Source organism: Lissotriton helveticus, chromosome 1_1 (genome assembly GCF_964261635.1).
Source record: "Lissotriton helveticus chromosome 1_1, aLisHel1.1, whole genome shotgun sequence".
NCBI classification, from domain to species: Eukaryota; Metazoa; Chordata; class Amphibia; order Caudata; family Salamandridae; genus Lissotriton; species Lissotriton helveticus.
The window spans coordinates 2,141,221,662-2,141,241,150 of NC_136057.1; the positions used below are offsets into that span (position 1 = coordinate 2,141,221,662).

General features: G+C 46.0%; 1 protein-coding gene across 5 annotated transcripts in view; it reads right to left on the reverse strand.

The window, feature by feature from the left end:
- EVI5 (ecotropic viral integration site 5) overlaps positions 1 to 19,489 on the reverse strand; it is a 936,315-nt gene that overhangs the window by 279,308 nt on the left and 637,518 nt on the right. The gene's annotated exons all lie outside the window — the stretch shown is intronic.

Below are 19,489 nucleotides of genomic sequence, written 5' to 3' on the forward strand. Positions count from 1 at the left end.
CACAGGAGGCTCTTTCTTGGCCAAGGAGTAACATGATTTGATGCACAGAACGACCCACTGTGAGTTGGTCCGTTTGTGCACAAGCCCAACCTTTTTTGGCACCCACGTAGCCAACAAGAAGCTGATCATCCACCCGGAACTGCTGTGTACGCTGCAGATAGAATGCAAGCGCACATTTTGGGTCCAGACGGTGGAGCCTCTCCTCTTCCCTTGAAGGATGCGGAGGCGGAAAGAAGGTGGGCAAAGTGATGGTCTGCCCGATGTAGAAGGGCATGACAACCTTTGGCAGAAAAGAAGGACGGGTCCTCAAAACCACCTTGTCTGGATGAATAGAAAGGAAAGGAGGTTTAGAAGAAAGGGCCTGGAGCTCACTCACTCTTCTGGCAGAGGTGACAGCAACCAGGAAGGCCGTCGTGAGAGTGAGAAGATATAAGGGACAGTTATGAAGGGGCTCAAAGGGAGCGCACATCAGAAAAGTCAAGACAAGATTAAAGTCCCACTGAGGCATTATGAAGGGCACAGGCTGGAACATATGTGTAATGCCTTAAAGGAAACGGTTAACAACCGGGACCTTAAAAAGAGAAGGCTGATCTGGAAGCCGTAGAAAGGCGGAGATGGACGAAAGATAACCTTTGACAGTGCAAAGAGCAGAGCCCTGCTGGGCCAAAAAAAGAAGGAACAGAAGAACCTCAGAAAGAGGGGCAGAAAGGGGATCCACAGCCTTTGCTGTGCACCATGCCACAAATCGGTTCCACCTGCAGGCGTATACCGTTTTGGTGGAGGGATGCCTGGCTGCCAGAATGACATCACAGACTTCGGGAGGAAGATCGAAAGGTGTCAACTGACGCCGCTCAATCTCCAAGCATGGAGATGGAGGCTGGACAGGTACGGGTGGAGGACCGTCCCCTGCTGCTGCGACAGAAGAGCCTCCCGAAGAGGCAGATAGATTGGGGGATCGATGCTCATACTGATTAACTCGGGATACCATACTCTTTAAGCCCAGTCCGGAGCCACAAGGATGACTTGGGCCTGGTCGCGTCTGATCTTCTTCAGCACTCTGGGCAGAAGTGGTATTAACGGAAAAGTGTACAATAGACGGCAGCTCCACTCGTGACAAAAAGCGTCTCCGAGCGAGTGCCGCCTTGGAAACTCCAACGTGCAGAACTGATGACATTGCACGTTCTCTACGGTGGGGAATAGATCTAACCAAGGCTCTCCCCACTGCAGAAAGAGACCTTACACCACGTCCGAGTTCAGACGCCATTCGTGATCCACCATGCACCGGCGGCTGAGTTCGTCCGCCCTGGCGTTCAGAGAACCTGCCAGGTGTTCGACCACCAAGGTAATGCCTTGATGTTCCAGCCATGCCCAGAGGCGCAGAGCCTCCTGACATGGGGTCTACGACCCCACTCCGCCCTGTTTGTTGCAATACCACATGGCGGTGGTGTTGTCCGTGAACACCTGCACTACACTTCCCCGGACAGAGGGAAGGAATGCCTTCAGTGCAATCCGGGTCGCCCGGAGCTCCAGAAGGTTGATATGGAGCCTGGACTCCGCCGGAGACCAAAGGCCTCTGATCTCCGCCTCTCCCATGTGGCCTCCCCATCCCAGGAGGGAAGCATCCGTCACCACTGTGTGCTCCGGTTGGGGAAGGGAGAGGGATCTGCCACTGACCCAATTGCGGTTCGTGAGCCACCACTGCAACTGTCTTACAGCGCCCTTTGAGATCTGGACGCGAATGGACAGGTTGCCCTGATGCTGTGCCCACTGGAACTTCAGGTCCCACTGCAGAGCCCGCATATGCCATCTGGCATGTGTAACCAGCAGAATGCAGGAGGCCATCAGCCCCAGAAGCCGGAGGGTTATCCTGACTGAAACCTGGGATAGAGGCTGAAAGAGCAGAATCATAGCCTGAATATCCCGGACTCGCTGCTCGGGAGGATAAACTCGAAACAGCGTCGAATCCAGAACCGCTCCGATAAAGGGGAGCTTCTGAGAGGGACATAGGTGCGATTTCAGCACATTGATGGAGAACCCCAGCAAATGCAGGAGGTCGGCCGTAGTCAGGAGGTGGGAGACGACTGTCTGGGGCAAGCCCACCTTCAACAGTCAGTCGTCGAGGTAGGGGAAGACTGAACCACTTGACCTGCGCAGATGAGCTGTGACCACCGCCATCACTTTCGTGAACACCCGAGGGGCGCTGTTAAGGCCGAAGGGGAGAACTGCAAACTGAAAATGCTCCTGGCCTACCATGAACCGCAGGTAACGCCGGTGGGCCGGCAGGACGGGGATGTGAAAATAAGCGTCCTGCAAGTCCAACGCTACCATCCAGTCTCCAGGGTCTAGGGCAGTCAGACCTGAGCCAGAGTCAGCATCTTGAACTTCTCCTTCCGGAGGTAGCGATTGAAGTCCTGGAGGTCCAAGATGGGGCGTAGGCCCCCCCCTTTTCCTTCTTGGGGACCAGAAAGTAGTGAGAATAACAACCACACCCTATTTCCTGATTGGGAACATACTCGATGGCCCCCTTGGCCAGGAGGGACGTGACTTCCTGACGGAGAAGAGCCAAATGATCCCCCGACATGCGGCGGTACCCCCAGGTGGCATGGCAGGAGGGAATGACAGAAAGGGGAGCAAGTAACCATGGCAGATTATCTGCTGCACCCACTTGTCCGATGTGATTTCACGCCAGTGGCAGAGGTGGTGACGGACCCTGCCTCCTACCGGCGTGGGGTGCCCCCTGAAGCTCAGATTAGGAAGTCTTAGAGGTGGAAGCAGCAGGTGTGGAGGTGGACTGACCCGCCCGCTGGTTACCAGACCCGCTCCTGCGGAAGCCACATCCGCAGCACGCTGAGGCAGGTTCTGCGCAGGCTTTGCGGAGGAGCAAGCCTGGGCACCTCTACCCTGGCCACCAAAGGAACAAAACCCAGGCATTTGGAAGGGTTCTTTCTGTAAAGACCCAAAGTTTTAGCTGTGGCCCTTGAGTCTTTAAAGCACTCCAGGGCACTGTCCACCTTGTCGCCAAAGAGGCGAGAGCCATCAAAGGGCATGTCCATGAGCGAGCTCTGGACATCAAGCGAGAACCCGGTAGACCGAACCAGGCATGACGCCGCAACGCCACAGTTGTGGAAATCGCCCTGCCCAAGGAATCAGCTGTGTCCAGACCACACCTGATGGCAAACTTCACCCCATTCTTACCCTCCACAATCGCCTGGGAAAGGCCAGCCTGGACCTCTTCAGAACACTGAGGCAGGACCTCTGCCACCGTATCCCACACAGCGTGGGAGTAACGACCCAATAAGCAGGCGGTATTAACCGACTGCAACCCAAGCTGGCCGAGGAGAACAACCTCTTGCCATATTGGTCCAGCTTCTTAAGAGTCCTTATCCGGCGGAGCCATAGGGAAGGCACTCTGCGATGTCGAGGCCTGAATGACCAGGCTCTCATGCGTGGGATGAGTGGTCAAGAAGGCAGGGTCACCAGGCGCCGGGCGATGACTCCTAGCGACGTGCTTATGCACTGGTACTCCCCGAGGCCGGCCGCAACCAAATGCTCAAGAGGACTTCGGTAAGGGCCTCATTGAAAGGGAACAGCGGTTCAGACTACGTAGACGCCGTCTGGAGCATCTCCGTAAGGAGGTTGGTCTTGAGGGTCACCGTAGGGAGGTCGAGATGGAGAGCCTCCACAGCTTGCCGCAGCACCATAGTGTAGGAAGCGCAATCCTCCATAGTAGCCGGAGGGGAGGCAAACCCCGGCTCCGAAGACTTATGAAGTTCACCCGCATCTTGAAGGTCATTCGCCCAATCCTGCTCGGAGTCACACTGCCACGCAAGAGGGTCCTCTGAGCCGTCCCAGTCCTCATCCAGCTCCGTAGTAGGAGCCGGCTGCAGCGGCAGGGCCAGAGCAGGGGCCAGTGGCGCCGGGAGTGGCACCAGGCACGGCGCTTGTCGGGGCCGAACTGGAGCCGCATTCCAATGTGGATCACAGGTCGGGTCAAAATGGTCCGAGAACTTCTGGAGGGTTGAAGAAGAGAGGGAAACATGGCGGCCGCAGGCTCGCCGAGCCCTGAGCCCTTCGCTGTTTTTTTCCGAGCGATATGCCATAGTAGAGACCGCATATCGGCTCAGACTCTAGTGATATAGCTGCTAATGAGCATTTGGGGGATCTAAATTTAATATTGACTCAGAGGTTTACCTTCAACGAGGAGAAGACGCTGGATGTGCCTGCCGCTCGCACCGCACATCTCCGCCTCCAACTCTCCCCTCTGCTGGAGGCGGGCAGCAGTGGAGGTTAGGCGCGGCCGGGCGGCTGCTGCGAGGAGCACGCACACGGCGACTGCAATCGGAGGGGTAATTGGAGCTGGAGGAGGAGGCAGGGGTGGAGGGGAAGAAACGCCAAGAATCGTTGTAACATCCACCCTGGAGCCACAGAAGATAGAGGAGACGGACGGCAAGACTGAAAACGAGCAGGCTGAGAAGGCTTGCCTATTTATTCAAGGGGGGGTTTTTCATCAAGATTCAAGTAAGCTTTTTTGTTTATTTGGGGAGGCGCCTAGCGAAGTTCAGAATAAAAAGGCATTGGACACATATACGAGGGTAACCAGGAGTAAAACAAAAGGCAGAGGAAGGGATAGGGAGACAGGGCTGGAGGAAGCACTACAACTCCCAGAGTGCACCATAGAGGGAGATAAAAAAAAAGCATAGCAACTAAAAAGAAACTATTAGTGACAGTCAAAGACAGGATTAATACACTAAAACAGTCTAAGAATAAGAGCAAGAGACCCAAAGCTCCCCTCGACATAACTCCGTCACTGCGCTCGTACTTTAGAGCTCTGCCGCAGGTTCTGCAGATTACACAAGACATGGCAGAAGCGTTGAAAACTCAGCAGGATAAACAGTCTGAACATTGTGTGGCGGCTCTGAGAACAGATTTAACCGATGATATCTTGTCTGAGGGGGGAGTATCAGAAGCCCCTTTTGTTGATATCCAGAGCTCTCTGACTGAGATACACACAGAACGTACTGCAGAGAGTCAGGAAACTGTAGGATCAATAGATACATTAGAGAAAGAAAGTCTAACCAAAAATAAATTGGGCAAGAATAAAAAGGCTACTCCTCAAAATTTAGATCCAGCGATCGGAAGTGCACTTGAAGCAATCGTCTCTTCAATATCAGAAATGAGAGAGGAAATAAGGCAGGACTTTGTAATATCTAAAACGAATCAAGCAGAGAGAGCTACCTGCGAAGAGTTGGGACAAAAAGTTGAAGGCCTTTGTGAGAGAACCGAGGCATTGGAAAGTTCAGTAGGTCTATTGACCACAAATCTGGAAGCAGCTAGATCTAAAATTCACAATCTCCAAAGAGATGGGGATGACATGAGAGAAAGAATCGAAATGTTAGAAAATTATTCTAGACGCAATAATATTCGACTCCTTAAGATACCAGAGGGAAAAGAAGGAGGGGACCTCAATAAATTCATTGTACATTTAATAAAAGATACATTGAATTTGGAAGAAACGGTTGAAGATCTGGAAAAAGATATCCAGCGAATACACAGGGATCCGTTTCGTATGAACCCTGCAAGGACCAAGCCAAGAAAAATTCTAGTTAACTTTCTGACATATGCCCTTAAAGATAAAGTCTTAAATCTTGCCTTAAAGGAAGGTTCCATAAAGGGTCCCGATTTTACCTTTGAAATACGATCAGATCTCTCAAAGACCACCCTAGAGAGGCAATGGGAGCAGGGGCAACGCATGGATAAATTCAGGTCACTTGGCGCAACGGTACAGATGTGATTCCCTGCTTTCCTCTGGATCATGTATAACAACAAGATGCATAATGTTCGTTCCACATATGACGCCGATGAGTTACTTGAATCTATTAGCAATCATGCTCAAACCCAGGCGCATAAGTCAAATTGAGTAAGAATATAACCAGTTATAAGCAATGACCCAAAAAAAAAATATATTGGAAAGTTAAAAAGAGGGGAGATGGGGGAAAAAAATGGAAAAAATTGAAGAGAAAAATAAAAAAATTAAAAAACCAAGGAAAATGAAAAAAAAAAAAAAAACATAAGAGCACATGCATTCACTTTGTATAATCATAAATACGTAAGTTTAGCACATCAAGTCATACCTATCCTCCTTTCATCTTTTAGGGTGATTTGTTTTCTATAAATTAGGATTAGATACAGCTATTTCTTTGCTTCACGAAGGGCGGTAGAGGGGTGAAGGACAGGTTACTGGCGGGTGGAAACTGGCTCAACACCGAGCCAGAATAAGTAAGGGGGGGGTTTCCCAGAGGGGAGGGGGGGAAGGGGGTAAGAAAACAAAAAATCCTCATTTGTCAGATCAACTTAAGATTTTAGAAACCAACCTTTCTCAGCAACTAAACAATAATATGCTAAAACTAGGTAAATATCAAATCCTAACGTTAAAAATGAAGGAGAAGGCAGGGGGTGAAGTCAAATCATGACAAACTTAAACTTCATGTCCTGGAATGTCAATGGTCTGCGAGTGCAAGGAAGAAGAGACAGGATTTTACAATACCTTAGAGATTCGCAAGCGCAGATCATAGTGTTGCAGGAAACGCACCTCCTTAAATCAGAGGCTAATATCATATTTAAGAAACAAAGATGGATAGATACATTTTGCTCCACTGACCACAATGCGAATGTAAGAGGGTTACATTCATCTTTAAAAAATCTGCAAAAGCACAAATACTAGACTGTAAGGAAGATAAGACAGGAAGATGGTTGATAGTTAAAGTCTCTCTCGAGGGTCAGAACAGAATATTGGTTGGCTATTACGGTCCAAATTCTGATGACCCATCACATTTGGACGCCGTAAGAAACCAATTAATATTAACCCAGGAGCCAATAATTTGGATGGGAGATTTCAATATTGTTCTTGACCTAACATTAGATAAATCGAATAAATCCAGAGTCGCCAGTACTGTAAAATCAAGAGAAACTCTCAAATTAATTATGAAACATCTATGTTTGGCGGATCTGTGGAGAGAAAAGGTGGGCAACAAGCCGGGAGTATCCTTTAGAAACAGTCGCTTTAAGCATAAATCCAGAATTGACTAGGTTTTTTTTAGCTACTGTCTAAAGGATACCCTAACATCAATAAATTATTTACCATCACATTTATCAGACCACTCTGCGATAGAATTTACCTTAAAAAGAGGTAACACAGTTAAACATCCTTCCTGTTCTTTTGATCGGACAATTCTGCTGGAGGAGGAAGAGGTCAAACTTCTATCAGACGAGACTATATCCTTTTTTGATATTAATAAATATTCTGTTACCCCTACAATGGTTTGGGAGACATTTAAGGCCTTCTTAAGAGGGCAGATCACAAATAGAGCCTCCTACAGACGGATAATATTTAACAAGAAAATTAGGACAATAGAAAAGGACATGAAACTTCTAGAATTAAGATTGGATCCGATAGTAGTAACATCTCCAGATCATGACAAGCTGGCTGAATTGAAAAACGAGTTGGAAAATATTTTACAAGAAAGAGTAAATAAGAGGTGGGAAGCGAGTAAATCCTCCCACTTTGAGTTTGGAGAAGCATCAGGAAAAATATTGGCGTGGAAAATAAAAACCGACAAAGCCCTTAACTATATAAGAGAAATCAAGGTTGCAGGGGAGATAGAGACTAGATCTACTAACCAAGAAATAGCAAAGGCATTTTATAAATTTTTTGAGGAGATTTATAAAGAAGATCTTCACAACGATCAACAAGCAAGAGACAGGTGGTTAAATTCCATTACACGTCCAACCTTATCAATAAATCAAAATATATCATTAGAGAAAGAGATCTCGTTGGAAGAGGTTATAAAAGCAATTCGCCATTTAAAAAAGGGGAAAGCAGCAGGGCCGGATGGCCTGCCAGGAGAAATATATAGATCTCTTGAGCATATTATAGCCCCAGAACTCATGGCACTTTTTAATGGAATTCTACTAAATGGCGACATACCACCTAAATCTTGGGGAGAAGCTATTGTAGTGCTTATTCCTAAACCTGGAAAATCTCCATTAGAGTGTGGGTCATACAGACCAATATCACTTCTTAATAGTGATTATAAAATATTTACAAACATTATTTCTACAAGATTAGCTAGCGTTATTTGTAGTATTATTCACCCTGATCAAAAGGGATTCATCAAAGGGAGACAGTTAGCGGAGTTAACTCAAGAGCTGGTGGGGGCCATAGATATCGCAACTGCTACCACCGCACCCCTGGCTACTCTGACTTTAGATGCAAAAAAAGGGTTTGATAGAGTCAATTGGCTCTATCTAAACGACGTACTAAAAAAATGTAATTGTGGGGAAGGTGTTCGTAGAACAATTAAACTCTTATATAACACACCTTCTGCCAGGAGAATGATTAATGGGGGTTTAACTGAAGCCTTCGCCATAACTAGAGGTACAAGGCAGGGCTGCCCGCTCTCCCCGCTCCTTTTTAACCTATATATTGAACCGTTCGCTCAAATCCTAAGGAACGAGGCTAATATTCCATCTTTTAGCTATGGAGAGTGGGAAAAGCGGGTAGCTCTATATGCGGATGATATCCTGGTCTGTACATCTGACCCAGTCAAGGCATTCCCAGTTATCATCGCATGTGCAAAAGAGTTTGGTCAGATATCGGGTTACGACATTAACTCTAGCAAAACAGAGATGATGGTATGGAACCTTCCTAATATCCAGTTAGAGATAAACATCTCAACATCAATGCGCTATCTAGGAATAAGAATAACACAGGAAGTGGATAAGATTGGATCAAACAACCTAGAAAGAATACATATTAAAAGTAAAAAAACTTCTAAAGTCTTGGTCACATCTACCACTCTCTATAACGGGTAGAATTAATCTAGTTAAAATGTGTATTCTCCCCAAGTTTACTTTTATCTTTAACACAATTCCAACCGCATTCGAGCAGAAACAAATTGAAAAATCTCAAAGAGAAATTAATTCCTTTATATGGAACTATAAAACAACAAGAATAGCATGGAAGAAATTAAGAAGAAGAAGAGAAAAGGGGGGACTCGCACTTCCAGACCTGTTGTATTACTCATGGGCTTTTCAGTTGTCACACTCGAGAATGCTACTGAAAACACCATCCAACTTAACCTCTAACTCCATGTACAAAGCAATATTATTGGGGGCAAACTTAACACCAGAAGGATTTATGTTCAAATTTGGAAACTATAAATTCTTCAAAAAAATTAAACTGAAAATGGCACAATCATGGGCTAAAAATTGGTATAACATAAGGAAACAAATAGGCTTGTCATATTATTCTACGTACTCTCCAATTTGGGACTCACCCGGCATACCACCATTTTTTAAAGATAGGCTATCAAATACCATAAAACAAGCAGGTATTACTAGATGGGGTCAACTAATTATAGACGGGAAATTAATTGCTTGGAACGAATTACAAGAACTTGTAGGAACAGAAATATCTAGATTTAAATATATCCAACTAGATAGCTGGGTGAGATCACAGAGCCGCACAGATACCAACATTGGGAAAATTAACGCACTAGAACAAATGATGGTAGAGCGACCCAGTGGTGGAAAAGAAGTAGCTACCTGGTACTGGCAGATCTTAGAAGAAAATGATGGGGAGTTTAAACTACCAGATGAATTATGGGGAACAGTGATCAATACCCCATGTGATGAGAAATGGCAACAATCTTGCGGCTTATTGTATAAAACGGTAAAACCCGCATGGTTAAGACGTAATCATCTTTTCTCAATTCATCGTGCATATATAACACCATTAAAACTGTCTAAATTCCTACCAGACAAACAATGTAATAAATGTAACACGGTAGGTGCAAATGACATACATATGTTCCTAGAATGCCCAGATCTCTCGAAATTTTGGGAAGAGGTGAAGAACACCCTTAATTCTATTCTACATACATCTTTGTCAATTACTCTTCCACTTGTCATTTTTGGAATAGAAGACAATGTTAAGGGCAAGGAGAAATCTTTCCTCTTTTATGCGATTTTATTGGCGAGAAGACAGATTTGTATCCAGTGGATAGAAAAAACTCCCCCTTTATACTCTCGGTGGCTTTCATCTTTATATGAAACATCTAAAATGGACCTCAAAAGAACTGCTAGTAAACGTAATTTGGCCTTTTGGGATCTCTTAATTAACTGGTAGTGAACCCGGGTTTTTTTTTTCCCCCCGGGTCCGATGATTATGCCATTAATGCTCTTGGACCAGGGCCAGCTTAGAATCGATTTGGTCCTACAGGTTGAAAAATACCTAGTTGGAGCTAAATATACTCTCTCCTTGTTTTGGGACACCTATGCCATCGAAAAATCAATCCACTTCTTTAATGTCGTGCAAGGTGGTTGGTATGACCCTTGACGGAAAGGGAAGGCAAATGAGGACAAAAAAAAAAAGACAAAAAAGAACAAAAAAAAAATGGTCCGAGAACTGGGGCACGGGTGGGATAAACGGCACCCAGTGCGGCCCCTGTGGCGGCGCTGGGGCTGGAGCCATGAGCAGCGCTGGAGCCGGAGCCAGCGGTGCTGCACCTTGTGGCGCCGGGGCCAGAGCTGAGGGCGCTGGATCCAATGGCTCCTGGGCCGGCGCCAGAGGCGGTGCCGCTGGGCCAACAGGATCTGGACATGGGATCGCGTGGCCCGCAGGCGCGCCGGCGGGAGCTCAAGGCCTAAACAGGCGGTCCATAACAGCAAGAAACTCTTGCATCTGTTCGGGAGTCGCCGACAGACCCCAGTATAGAGGGTAGGCCGCAGGACTCCCAGGCTCTGGAGGAGCCTGGGAGTCCTGCCTCTGGGGAGCGACGGGGGGACGTCGGAGAGCAAACACGCTTCTTCGACTTCTTATGGCGTCACTTACCGGAATCTGAAGACCCAGAGTCCGAGGAGAGACGGCTCAAGTCCCGCGAGCGGTCCTGCAAGCGGCCCCTAGACCCGGAGCGGTGGTTAGAAGAGTGCCGGACCTCCAGCAACTTCCGGCGCCGCAACCGCAAGGCCTTCAGGGCCATGGCACGGCAGTCCCGGGAGTCACGGTCGGTCTCCAGGCAGTAGAGGCAGACATGAAAGGGGTCCGCCACCGACATTTTCGGCGGCACGACCCACAAGACTTAAAGCCGGGCATCCCTACGTGCACCAGGAGACAAGAGAAGGAGACAAAAGTCTCAAAACAGTGGTCAAAAAATTACCGAGGTGGCGTAGTGGGCAAAAGAACAATGGATTTAACCCAGATCTCTTGACTAGGCAGAATGTTTGAAGGATTCAGCATTCCGTCCATCATTTGTTGCAGTTGCACTTTTCGCCTTAAGAGGGATGGGTATGCCCAAACGTGGATCCCTTGCTCACTGTGCCACAGGATTCAAGCTAGCCTGGCTGATGAAGGGTGACATACCCTGAAACCGGTCCCAGGATTCTTCTTTCCGGTCCAGGGAGGACCTGGCTTGGCTGTTCGGTCTGGACTGTTCCCAGGAGGCACTGGGTCAAGACTGATTTGCATATGGCTGGGTCCAAACTGGTGTGGCGTAATGGGCAAAAGAACAATGGATTTATCCCAGATCCCTTGCCTGGGGAGAATGAATTAATCATTCAGCATTCCGTCCATCATTTGTTGCAGTTACACTTTTCGCCCTAAGTGGGATGGGTATGTCCAGACGTGGGGGGAGAATGATTGAACCATTCAGCATTCCCTCCATTTTTTGTTGTAGTTACACTTTTCGCCCTAAGTGGGATGGGTATGGCCAGACATGGGTCCCTTGCCCACTGTGCCACTGGATTCAAGCTAGCCTGGCTGATGAAGGTTGACATATCCTGAAACCGGTCCCAGGATGCTTGTTTCCAGTCCAGGGAGGACCTGGCTTGGCAGAGGGTCAAGACTGATTTGCATATGGCTGGGTCCCAACTGGGGTGTCGTAGTGGGCAAAAGAACGATGGATTTAACCTAGATCTCGACTGGGGGAGAATGTTTAAATCATTCAGCATTCCGTCCATCATTTGTTGCAGTTACATGAGTCCGGAGATCCCCTCTAAGCAGAATGCATATCGAAACGAAAGACTTCCTACAAACTCCAACGCGCAGAGGTGGTGACATTGCACTTTCTTGTCAGAGGCTAAAAGATCAAACCAGGCTTCAATCCATTGATGGAGTACACCCTGTCCCACCTCTGGGTGTAACTGTCATTTGTAGTTCGCTAAACATCCGCAGTGAAGTTAGTCTGCCCAGGCGTTTAGGTGGTTCAGCACCAGAGAAATTCCCTGGCGATCCAGCCACTTCCAGAGGCAAACAGCCTTCTGGGACAGGACACAAGACAGCAGTCCATCCTGCTTGTTGCAGTACCACTTGGTCATGCTGTTGACCGTGAGCACCTGCACCAGCATTCCTCTGATGGTGGGCAGAAAGGCAAAGCCTTCAATGCCAAGTGAGTCTCCCAGAAACCTAACAAGTAGATGTGGAGTTGAACTTCTGCCAGAAACACGAGGCCTCTGATAACCTTCACTCCCAGATGGCCTCTGCCATTGAGTTGAGCTGAGCTTCTGCAACTCTGTCACCATAGCGCCAGGATGATCCTATGGGAGTGCCAGTGTGCTCTACAAGTACTAAATTCATTCATTTATTCACAGTAAAATCTGGGTGGGGTAAGGGTAGGGGTCTGCCACTGATCCATTCATGGTCAGCAGTAACCACTGCAGCTATTTTGCAGTCTCCTCCAAAATCTGGATACAATCCGACAGGTTCGCCTGGTGCTGGGCCCAAGGTGACTTTAGGTGCAAATGAAGAGAATGCATATACCATCAGGCATGTTTCACCAGCAGTATGCAGAAGGCTAGCAATTTCAGGAGCCTCAGTCATCTGCATTGAGATTCAGGTTAGAAGCTGAAACAGTGGGGCCATATCCAGAATGTCCTGGACTCTGCTTTGGGGGAAAGGCCCAAAACTGTACTGGATCCAAAATGGCTCAGAAGAATGGAAGCATCTGTGAAGGATTGAGGCATCACTTTAGCATGTTGATAGTGAACCCCAATGATGTTTAAGAAGTTCGCTGTCATCTGGAGGTGGTTGTCTACTGCCAGGTCGGAGCCAGCCTTCAACAGCCAGTCATCAAAGTAGAGGAAGACTGGTACCCCCTCAACCTCAGAAGGTGTACTGCAATTACCACCATTACTGTTATCAACACCAGAGGGGCACTGGTGAGGCCAAAAGGGAGCAAGGCGAACTAAAAATGCTCCTGGCCCACTATAAACCGCAAGATGGGGATATGAAAATAAGAGTCCTGCAGGTCCAACGCCACCATCCAATCTCCAGGGTCCAGTGCAGACAGGGGTCCAGTGCAGACATGACCTGGGCTAGCATGAGCATCTTGAATCTGTCCTTCCACAGAAACGTCTTGAGAGGGCCTAAAAAGGGGCAAATGCCTCTGTCCTTCTTTGGCACCAGAAAATAGAAAGAGCAATGCCCAGCTCCTCTACTTCTGATGCCAGAATGCGCTCTGTGGTCCCTTTGGCTAAAAAGGCCTGCAATTCCTGATGCAAGAAAGACAGGTGGTCCTCTGTCAACCATCCTAATGGTGGTTAAATGTGCAGTGGAGTGGAAAGAAAAGGAGGATTTAGCCCCAAAGCACAATTTGGAGGACCCATTTGTCTGAGGTGTTGGGTTGCCACCCCTGAAGAAAGTATTAGATCTTTGCTCCGACAAGGTGGGTGTGTGCCAGAAAAAAATAAACAAAAGTGGCTTTTCAGATGCCATTACTGGAAGGGTTGAGGACTCAGTTGGACAGTGCACCTTTTGCCCTGAGAATTGTCTTTATGAGCCACGACCTCAGCTATAAAAAGAATGGAAAACCGGTTAGGGTTTTGGAGGGGTCAAACTTTGGCCTAGTTGAAAATCCTTGCCATAGCCACGAAAGTGGTGAAATTGGCGGATAGGGGCAGGAAGACCCAAGTAACATGCTGTGGTCCTGTTTTCCTTAAACCATTCCAAGACTGAATCTGTATGTTCACCAAAAATGTAAGCTACCGAATGGCATTTACAATAAAGAAACCTGGACATTATGAGGAAGCCAGTGGACCTCATCCTGTTGGTGCCATGCTCGTTTCCATTGCCCAACCTAAACAGTTGGCGGTGTCCACGTAACAGCACATGACAAGCGGTGATGCGTCACACCTATCCCGAATAGACTTGGTGACGGATACTCGCAGGTCGTCTGGGACAGCTGACAAAATCTGGGTCACCTCCGCCTAGATGGCATGCGCTTAGCGACCTAAAGAGCATCTGATGTTGAAAGATCTGGGAGCAAGGTTTCAGACGATAACATACACTTCCCAATCATTTTGATTTACAATATGTGGATTGGCTGGTTAGGCGTTAGGATTCACCTTACTAGTGGATGCATGTACCACCAAGCTCTGAGTCCTGGAGTGATAGCATCATTGAAGGGTAAGCGAGATTCTGTAGGTGCCTTGACCAGTTGCAGAACCTCGGTAGGGAAATCTTCATCTCCATGGAGGGCAGTTTCAAATCAAGTAATTCTGCAGCACTTTCTTCCATGGCAGGGGAGGAGCCATGCCAGTGTATGTTAAGGTGTCTAGGCCAACGGCATCCTGTAACTCCTCACACCAACTGTTTTAAGTATATTGGGTGATAAAGTCATCCAGTCATCAAATTGTCATTAACTGAGTATGTGCCAAAGATATTGCTTAACATCTGAGCTCTGCTACGAGGTAAGGGCGAGGTATCTGAATCAGAGGGGTTGTCGGATAGCTGCACCTCAGGAGGATCCAGACATGTCCTTGGTTGAGGTCGGGACGAGTTCATTTTGGAGCCAGCCAGCAGATTGATTGAGCCTCCTCCTCCAACGCCAGTAACATTAGCACCAACGTTGAAGCCAAAGATACTGGCACAGGGAATGCAGTCAGTACCAAAATTGGCATCAGAGCTCTGCAGAACCTGAAGAGGGTTCAGAGAGCACAGATGGTGCAGAGGGCAGACCTGCCAACTCAAGTTCAACTTGAGGCCCTCATCGATCCTTGGTGCTTAAAGGAGTGCCAAAGGGAACCAGTAAGGTGCAGTGAGCAAGGCCTCGCCAAAGGCCTTAACTTGCTGTGACTTTGCCGATTTGCCGACGTACCGGAAAACACAGGGTGCATCAGGCCCAAGTTCAGAATCTGCTGAGATGGGAATCAAGCGCGAGACCGAGAGGCACGGTGATGTCCTCGCACTTTCTTTGGAGTTCAAAAGAGACAGGAAGGGGCAGAGTACCACTACGACTTTTTTTTGTTTATTAGATAGCAATGAAAATCTGCTGCAGAAACAACTTCGGTAACAGGCCCTTCCTTCCTTCCTTTCAACTTTGACCGATTAAGACATGGAGTCTTTTGGTGTACGGAGACCTAAGATTTCATCTCACTATCCTAGATGGTCTTCAAACTGTGAAAAATGTGGGAAAGACTAGTCAAAAGAAAGATCCACGTCTGAAGGCAAGGAAGGAATGGACGTCAGCGTGCATACGTGGCGCTTATATGCAGCTCTGCTTGTCACTTGTGGAGTGGAATGCTGTTGGCAAGGAGATGCACAACGCCACCTACCAGCACTAAGAAGTGCTTGCTTTGAAGTTTCTGGCTAAAGTCTCAAGTCTGGGAAATATTCATAAGGTGAGGAATTTGCGGTTAGAAGTATGAATCAAGCTGACAGATTATACATTTGTATTTATGTTTTTTGCCATGGCCTTTTTCATAAGCATTTATTTTAACAAAAGCTATTTAAACAAACGTAGTATACAAGGGTTTACATTTGTGCAGTAAGGTGAAACCACACTATAGAGCCTTTGTGACTATAAGGAGAGTTCTTTTCCTCTGTCATGTTATTTTTACATGCAATCCGAGAGGAAGTAACCACTTTTTCTCACTTCAGTTTCTCTGTACTGTGGTAATATACGGGAATTTGACCTTTGTTCTGTAGAATTAAATGTGTAAACGCGCTCACATTAGTACAATTTCTCTGAATAACACTAGTTATTGGGCCACATTTATTTTTATACACTGCCTTGGCATACATATTGTCATTTGATTTGCTGGGTTCGTATTTTGTAATTTCTATATTTGCAACTTACATTTGAAATCTATGATTGGTAGTTAATATAACCTTTCTTCGTGATGAGTTGTGTTTTTATAGTAATAGCTACGCTTAACAGTAACCACACTTATATGGTTAAACACAAGTCAAACATTCAAGCACACAGTAAAGCACAGGCCAGCGGCAACAGGACAGCAAAGGCAGCAGCAGGGCACAATTCACATATATACCAAGAAAGGTAGCTCCAATCAAAGCTTTCTTCAAATACACCAGCTACAGGGCAGATATAGTAGCAGCACAAACTTCCTTTCTTACAAGTATAAGATTTCATCTGTCTCATACTGAACAGGAACATAATTCCTCAACTAAATGGCTTTCCCACATGACAGGAAGAAATGATTGTGCTTGAAGAAGGATTGGAGGTAGGGCGCGGGGGACCAAGTTGTTGCCAAAGGTTGCTCTACTTTCGGCCGGAGGGACCTTAGCTCAAAGACCTAATCGGGGAGGCGTCAGGACCCCATGCAGCCCAAATAGGTGCTCATGCGTGATGCTGCTAGGTGGAGATCTAGTTAGAGGCATGCAACCCCAGGCTTCATGCCTGGCATAAGCAAATGGTGAGGGTACTTGTGGAGCCACGGATGTGCTGTTGCTAGGCACTTTAAGAGTTACTTAAAAAATATCCCTAGCATAATATCACATCCTAACCTAACTCCTCCTCCTCCAGATCGCTACACTCCTATCTCACTGGTTCATTCTACTGCTCAAGCTCATTCTAGACTTTCTTTGTCTCCTGTGCCTGACCAGGGTTCCCCCCTTCCTCATGTCAGTGGTTTGGGCAGCCTTTTGATACCACTGAGGCTTCCTCTCAAGCATGATGTTTGAAGCTCTGCTGGTGGAGATGTGGATGCTACTGACATGGGCATAGTAGCATCAGTGGAGACTATGTACATCATAATTGACCTGAGGTACATCAAGAGTATGCAGGGGGACCGCATCAGCAAATAAGGGACATCTGACAACATGCTTTCTGACATCGCAGCAACTGGAGACAAATCTCAGATGCGGTCTCATGACGAAAGAAACCACCTGCGGATGGTGCTGCTTCTGAAGCAAGGTTATCATGCTACAAACTTCTTCAAATAGGATGCATAACTTGAAAGGTCTCCATTTCATACTACACGTTAACCATTATGTATGTTTTATATTACACATTTATTTAGGTTAACAACATGAAAACCATGCTTTTTTCAAACAGGGAACATTTTACTGAAAAGGAACTGAAGGGCAATGTGGTGCCTGATTAACTGTTAAAAACAATAGAAAAGTATTGAATTACTTAGTTCAGGATACAATATATCTGATAAAACAGGCTTCGTTTTCTCAAACATTTTCTGGCTATTCATATCAAAGTTCTGTTAGCACGGCAGACCTAACAACTGGCACTTACTGTGGTTAAAATGTTCAAGTTTCATGAATAGACTAGTGATTGAACAAGAGGCAGAGTTTGTTGATCATCAGTGATGATTCAAACTGGCGTACATAATGACTGCAGTCCTGAGATATAGTGAAAGATGTGGTTTTCAGGTGGCATTGCCATTGATATTCAGCCCATCTGGTGCAATCATTTTAGACAGTAAATCCAGAAGTTTTCTATAGCATCCGGTAGTCTTGCCTTGAAAACATATTCCACAGACTAAAACTTCCTGTTTAACAGCAAATAGTTTGTGCGGTTACAGATTGGTTACAGACTGGTCTGTTTCCTTTTTAAGAGTAGCTGAATTCTGACTCCTGGAGCATGTACAGATCTCATTTAATGTTTGGGCAAACATCGCTTCTTATAGGCTTGTCGTTGGCGCTGTATCACATAAATGACACTAGTTGAACAGCATGTAAGACGACGTCTTATGCCACAAGTTCTTGCTATACAGATTTTGTAAGGGATGATGTTTGTAAAGGTAATCAATCACAGGATTAGTGGGCTGTGAACTCCGAGTAGTGTGCTTTTGCATATTTGACACAAGGACACACGTCGTGCTACGAAAATAGTACAAGAAAAAACACAAATGCCACAAACAACAGCCAACAGTTCTCTGGTTAGTTATGTTTTCCCGTGCTCCTGCAGTATCATTTTGCCACAAACGGGCACCTAATTAACCAATGGCAAAATTTAGGGATTTTCATGCCAGAAGCGAAACTCTAAATCGACAAAATTACATAAATTATCATAATTTAAATTTTGCCCAGGCCTCCACATGATGCACCTTTAACAATCACACCAGAGAACTAAAGCATTTTTTGGATTTATGCTCTCACAAAATGTGCTTGGAAATCTTGAGCTCTGCGACGAGCAATAACTGGGGGTTTTGTAATCTCATTTTGTAGTTTTTCATAGGTGGCGAATACGATAAATGTGTGTAAATTTAAGCTTATTGTACTGAGTTGGTGATGGATGATAACATACCACAAATGGTCATATCGTACTTTGTTTCTGCAGTTGAAAATATCTTGGAATGCTTCCCTGGGTAACTGTAAAGATTTGTAATTTTTGGTGTAGGGCACACAAAGGACAGCCACACATTTGGACCAGTTTCTGTAGATATTATTTACCAGTTTCCTCATTGAAACATATCAGATGTGGTTTTTTTGAGGCAGTTGATGCAACTAGTGCACCTTCTGTCATCATCTCTGGAAGCAGTACAGTTCATTAAGGAAATATCTCCAGCCCATTACCAAAGAACGTCCCCCATTTGTTTAAGATACCAATCACTTCCTTCAGATTATTGAAAAATTAAGCCAAACCTCAATATTTGGCGATGATGCCCTCCCCAAAACAAACAAAAACATAATTATTTATATACAGTAAAGATATCAATATATACAAATAGAAATAACAAAGAGCATTTGGGAAATAAGATAAAGACAGACTTCTAAGGCATCAAAATAACACACTGACAGTTCATTGTACAGGGTCCCATCACCCAAACAAAGATGGACAATATTTGATACATATAATCGCAACAAGAAAGACTCCACTCTGTGATGGAAACTCTGCAATCCTGTGTTATCTCAGACAGTCGGCAGTACCTTACTAATAGCAGACAGCGTGCAATGCACGCCAACAGCACAATGTTGTTATTTATATTGCGGCCTGATGTACATTTAAATTATTCTGAGAAGTGCAAGATACCCGGCTCCATGTGGCATATATCAGACAAGAATTAATCATGCCACTTTCTATACTTGCCATAAAGGAGAGAAACACTCAAATGGTTATTTTATTAAGACAAGACTTAGTTGTAATCTACACTGTCTCTATCCAGATATTTCACCTGTTATCTGGGAAATTAATCAAATACACATAACTCCACCAACACCATTTGTATGGACATAAATAAT